The 6151-nt window shown below is 39.1% G+C and overlaps 1 pseudogene; it reads right to left on the bottom strand.

Annotated features, from left to right (window-relative positions):
• Nucleotides 1–3999: 3999 nt before the first annotated feature.
• LOC120222334 lies at nt 4000–5001 on the bottom strand (annotated as a pseudogene).
• Nucleotides 5002–6151: the final 1150 nt, after the last annotated feature.

Below are 6151 nucleotides of genomic sequence, written 5' to 3'. Positions count from 1 at the left end.
ATGAAAAAAAAAAAAAGAATTCTAATGGCCTCTCATCAGAGCATTTCTCCATCCTTGATAAAGAGTAGATTTATTTCAGATTATCTCTCCCACATCATATGAATAAAAGGTAGCTGACCAGATTACATATTCCAACCTTCTCTTCCCTAAAACTTTGGGCCAGTTGTATTAGAGAATAGAGCGATATATTGAACTGTCAATCTCATTAATTATAGGTGATTACTTAATTTTTTTGAAGTTTATTCATTTTTAAGAGAGAGACAGAGACAGAGTGTGAGCAGGGGAGGGGCAGAGAGACAGAGACAGAGACAGAGACAAAGAGACAGAAAGAGAGAGACAAAGACAGAATCTGAAGCAGGAGCTAGGCCCTGAGCTGTCAGCACAGATCCTGACACAGGGCTTGAACTCATGAACTGCAAGATGGTGGTCTGAGCTGAAGTGGGATGCTTAACTGACTGAGCCACCCAGGTGCACTTGTAATATAGCCTTTCATTTATTTCATTTTGTTTGTTTTAGTGCTATCTTGACCCAGTTTGAGGCCCTATACTCCTTTTTGAAGAGCTAAGATTTAATCAACACAGCCACTTCCCTTACTGATTCTCATACTGCAGGCCACTAGGACACACCCTAATTACCCCAGGACTGGGTACTAGACAACTGGGGTTAGGCCTTATGCCCAGAAATCCACAACATTATTTAAATTAGCCAATCCATAGAGACCCAGGGCCAAACCTAGGTAACCCCTCTCTACTCACCAATATAAAGTGCCCCCTAAGCTCCAAATTGCTGTTACCCTGTCACCGGTTCAGCTCCCTATGTGACCCTGCCTAGGTGTCTTCTCTACTTGACACTAAATAACAAGAGTTTTGCCCCTCATGCACTTTTGAGTGTTTTTGGGTTGTGTTACATCATCAAAGGAATCTTTAAAGCTTATAAAATATTGGCACTGTGAGCAGAATGGTGTGACCATGACCACTGACTCATCCATAGCCTCTTGGAGACTAGCTCTAATTTCTGAACTCCAGCCACTAAGACACTTACACAGCTGGGTCACCCTAATGCAAGAGGAGTGATGAGCCACTTGAAACCCATTTTCCAGGCAGCATTCAAGTGGGTTTTGGTCACAGCCTGTATTTTCATAGAGGCCTATTCCAAGACTCCTAACATCTTTCATTTTGATATTTCTTTATTATTATTTGAGACAGAACCCTGGTTTATCCATTTTTTATCCCCTTTAGAAGAACGTGTTGGTTGGGCTACCCCATGGTAGTGAAATGGTACCCTATTCTCACTGGTGATAACACTCAGTTGGGGATAGCAGCTACCTTTCTTCTTTGTTGCCACATACCCAGCTGCTGTAACCAGCAAAATACAGGATCTCCAGATCCTCAGGAGTACTGTGGGTTATACCCTTAAAGACCAGTAGCTCAGTGTTTAATCCAAAAGGTGCCTCTGGTGCAAGAGGAATATGTCATTCTTGTATCTCCCATCCCAAACCCAACACCTGCCAAAGTTACTTGACAATGCAAGGCCCCTAGTTGAGGTGCTTGAATCTTAGGGAGTGCTTCTCCATGTTAACATGCCACGGGACTGAGAATTCATTGTGCACAAAACACACACACGCATGAAACATACACACACATGTCTGGGAATCTCTTGCCTCACAGATTTATGGAAATGATCAATCAAGTTTGCATATCTCTACATATTCTAGGGTCACAATATAAAGTCTCATAGGACACTCCTTATCCCCTTGGAATTTCAGACATTGCTAACAGAAACCAAGGAACACATGTCACCTCTCTGAATACACAATGCTGTGCACTTTAAAAGGCATGCAATAGAATGTTCATCTCCCCAGGTGGTCCTAGGCAGCCAGTTAAATAGAGATACATAGAGATTTCCTCAAACAATTCCTGTTTATCCTCCAGCCTGACAAAGGGATTCCTAAATGGGTTTCTATCTTGTCCAAGGCCTTAATCTCTCTTAATTCAAAGCCTCTCGGCTGACTTTCATTTCACACTAACTATAAAAATACATTACCTTTGCTATTTAAAAGGGGGGCATGACTCTCTGTCATGTGTAAAGAGGCTAATTATGTATGAGGCTCTTTAGTAATAACTGTCTCTATATTTATGGATGTTTTCATCCTGGTTTGGTTCCACATGGGGCTGGAAGTCCAATCAAAGTTGCATTCTTTCCTGGGTCCTGTTACACATAGATCATCCCTCTAGTATGGAACCCATGTGAACCTACAGGTCAACCACCTACAAAACCTCCTTAGTATTCAGGTTATAAGGGTGGTTCCTTAATCCAAGCTCTCCCTCAAATCCTCTACAGGAAATTAGAGTGTAAACTCCCAAAAAGGGAGATTAAAAAACCCTGCTTCATAAAAATCACATTCATAAATAAAAGTAAAATCAATACCATATCTCATAATTATAAAATCAGACAGCTCTTCCTTGGTAATAATACGTGCTGGAGAAAAGTCAACATTAGGCAATGAAAAAAAGCTATCAAGTGGAGCTGCACACACTTCTGTTTACTGCTGATCTTGTTACTCGTCTGGGTTCACTCAATCGGTTTGGGATCTAGAGCTCCAAACCCTTCAAGTAAGCCATTATTTCAACCAAATATGGCAAATACTAAGGCCCACATGCCATCAGATTTTGTTAATACAGGCACTGTAGACCAAATATCTTGTTCACTTGCCTGTCAGTCACCATACTGACCAATGAGGCTTAGAGCCCATGGTAATTGGTTCAGTAGATGGTCTACCTACAGAAAGGATCAAAGACCTACCGATGTCTTGATTGTATTTTTGTGGGACGCTAAGCAGAGTACCCAGGTGAACCACTTCATACTGGGTCTTCTGAACTGTAAACTGTAAGATAATACATTTTTGTTGTTTTTAGATGTCAGGTTCATGTTCAATTGTTGTGAAAGCAATAGGCAATTGAAATTATACATATAAGTATCTATAGCTATACACATATATGTGTAATATATACACATATTTTATATATATGAAATGATGAGATGGAGAGAGAAAAATGGTATTCAGAGATGGACAGCATATTTTAAAGATAGTTATAGACATACTTTATTTAAGAAACACTGCATTTAGTTAAGTTTCTCAGTTACCTACAATGGATTCACTCTGGATAGAATCCAGATAAACAGAGAAGCAACTTTTTAAAAACTTTAAAACATTTTAAAAGATATTAGGAATTTCAGAGTCTCAAAGAAATCTAGAAGCTAATATTATATACAACAAGATCAATACATTGGGACATTAATAATTACAGTACCAATTTTGTTGTTATCTGCATCAATACTATAGCTTCTTCAGGTCATATTAATTACTCTCAGGGTTACTGGCCAAAAACCGGTATGGTGGCCTCAGATGATCATACCACCACACACACTAAGGCATGGTTTCCATGTGTGAATGAAATATTTGATTCTCAATGCATGAGACCAAGCAACAAAGGAAACTATGAGAATCAGTTCTAGTGTATGTCTTAGGAAAGTAATAGATATTATATGAGAAATAATCCAAATACATGTAGGGCTTTGTAACTACAACAGCAATTAAAAAAAAAAAGTACACTCAAACTCTAATACTTCCTATATTCTTAGATTCAGAGTTGCTGTTAAATGTCACAAATACATTATTGGGGAAATGCTTTTCATAAAATTAAGCTTATTAACATTAAATAGGGGCACTTGGGTGGCTCAGTCAGTTAAGCATCTGACATCAGCTCAGGTCATGATCTCATGGTTCCTGAGTTCCTGATTCGAGCCCTGTGTCATACTCTGTACTGACAGCTCAACGCTTGGAGACTTCTCCAGATTCTGTGTGTGTCTCTCTCTCTGCCCCTCCTCTACTCATGCTCTCTCTTTAAAAATAAACATTAAAATTTAAAAAAAAAACATTAAATATTTTTTTTTATTTCCAGTAATGTTTTATTTTTCAAAGATTTTATTAAAGGTCATTACAGAGCAAAATACAGACTCCAGATCTAGCTGCTAAGGTGACCCTGTTATGCTGTGGGTAATGGCTGTGGCATAGCAGGTGGGTCTGACTTCCCGCCCTTCTGGTCTGAGTTGGGGTAGTGGGAAGTATCTCATCTTTGGGTTCCACAATTGTCACATGACCTGGCAGGGGCTTCTAAGGGCCAGTCTTACCACCGGTGTCTCAGGGAAGCATGATCTTTACTTTGATGCCCAGCATACCCTGTCTGAGCAGTGCCAATGTAGGAGTTAACAGAGTCCCCACTGTGAATCATCAGGCCATCCACACCTTCATGGATTTTGCCATCTGACCTTAGAGTTTCCCAGACACCACCACCTCACAGCCTTTGGCCCCACTCTCCTTGATGAACCGTAGCACACACCACAGCAGGCCCTCCGCACAGCAAGGTCTCCTCGGAATTTGTAACACATAGACTCTGCTTGGGCAATACCACACAGACTTCCTTTTTTTTTTTTTTTTTAACAATTTTTTTAATGTTTATTTATTTTTGAGACAGAGTCCAAGCAAGGGAGGGGAAGAGAGAGAGGGAGACACAGAATCTGAAACAGACTCCAGGCTCTGAGCTGTCAGCACAGAGCCTGATGTGGGGCTGGAACCCATGAGCTGGGAGATCATGACCTGAGCTGAAGTCAGATGCTTAACCGACTGAGCCACCCAGGTGCCCCCCACACAGACCTCTTATGGCCACCTTGTCAGCATAAATCTCTACACTGCATAAATATTCTACAAGGAAACCAAACCTCTTCTGAACCACAGTGGTCAATTCTTGAATCCATAGGCCTTTCTCACCAAGAACATCCTGCATCCTGTTGGCCAAGAGAATGATTTCTGTCCTTGCTGGTGTAACTCGGACCCCAACCCAGGAGTAGCTGTCTTCAGCCTGCTGTGAGTGAGAAATTCATCCAGTTAAGCTTTGAAGATGCCATCAATGACAACTTCCTCTTCTTGGAAATCTGCACCATCAGTATCAAGGAACTCCACCACCTTTATAAGATGTTTCAAAATATTCTAACCTAAATGGAATTAGTAGGAATATACAAGATAACATTTGTGTAAAAATATTTTCCAACCAATGAAATCTACATGATGTATAATACAGGATTTTCAACATTATCCTAAATTAGGTGCTAAAGTTAGCTTTATATACATTATATAGTTAATAATTATAATAACTTTAAAAAAATGTTTTATTTATTTCTGAGAGAGAGAGAGACAGTGTGAAAGGGGAGGGTCAGAGAAAGAGGGAGATACAGAATCTAAAACAGGCTCCAAGCTTTGAGCTAGCTGTCAGCATAGAGCCCGATATGGAGCTCGAACCCACGAACCATGAGATCATGACCTCATGATAAGCCGAAGTCGAACGCTTAACCAACTAAGCCAACCAGGCACCCCAAATTATACTATTAAATAACATTATACATTTTTGGAATTCAGACTCTCAGTTTATATATTTAGAGAGGTAAATATAAGTAGCCAAATGTTTTGGATTTCAGTTCAGGGAAAAAAATCAATTCCAAACCTGTAAGACATTAGTTTGAAATGATTTTTCCTCCCTTTATTCTAAGATTCTTAGCAAATCTCATTTTTGTAATAAGAACTGAATTATGGCCTTTTCACATTTTGTATCACAACATAACTCAGTGTGTGTTTTTCAGGACCATAATTTCTAACCATGTATTTTGCTTACAGATTCACTTGTGAAATCTCATTCTTTTTACATATCCTGCATCAAAACAGGCAGTTTGTTCTTACCTGCAAATAATGTATTGATACTAATAATGAAATCATCTAACAAGGAAACCATTCCAAAGTAATATTTCTTGGGAGTTGAATTAAGTTATTAGAATGTTGTTACCAAGGATTAAAGTTCTTCATCCTTTACCCTTTCTGGGATTAGAGCAGGAATAACTTTTCTTCTGTGATCAAAGGTAAAGCCATATTTTTAAAATTACAGAGTCAAATGATCTTAACCGAAGTGATTATTTGAATTTGCAGCAGTGGCAGTTTGACTTGTAAAGAGATAGGATAGAATTTGAAAAAATAAAACAAAGAAAACCTTTTTCAGGTATCTCAAGGAAAATTCTGTGTAGTTTGGATAAACTGTCTAATAAC

The sequence above is a fragment of the Hyaena hyaena genome, unplaced genomic scaffold (genome assembly GCF_003009895.1).
Source record: "Hyaena hyaena isolate Hyena2069 unplaced genomic scaffold, ASM300989v1 scaffold_864, whole genome shotgun sequence".
NCBI lineage: Eukaryota > Metazoa > Chordata > Mammalia > Carnivora > Hyaenidae > Hyaena > Hyaena hyaena.
This window is presented reverse-complemented; position numbering and strand designations above follow the sequence as displayed.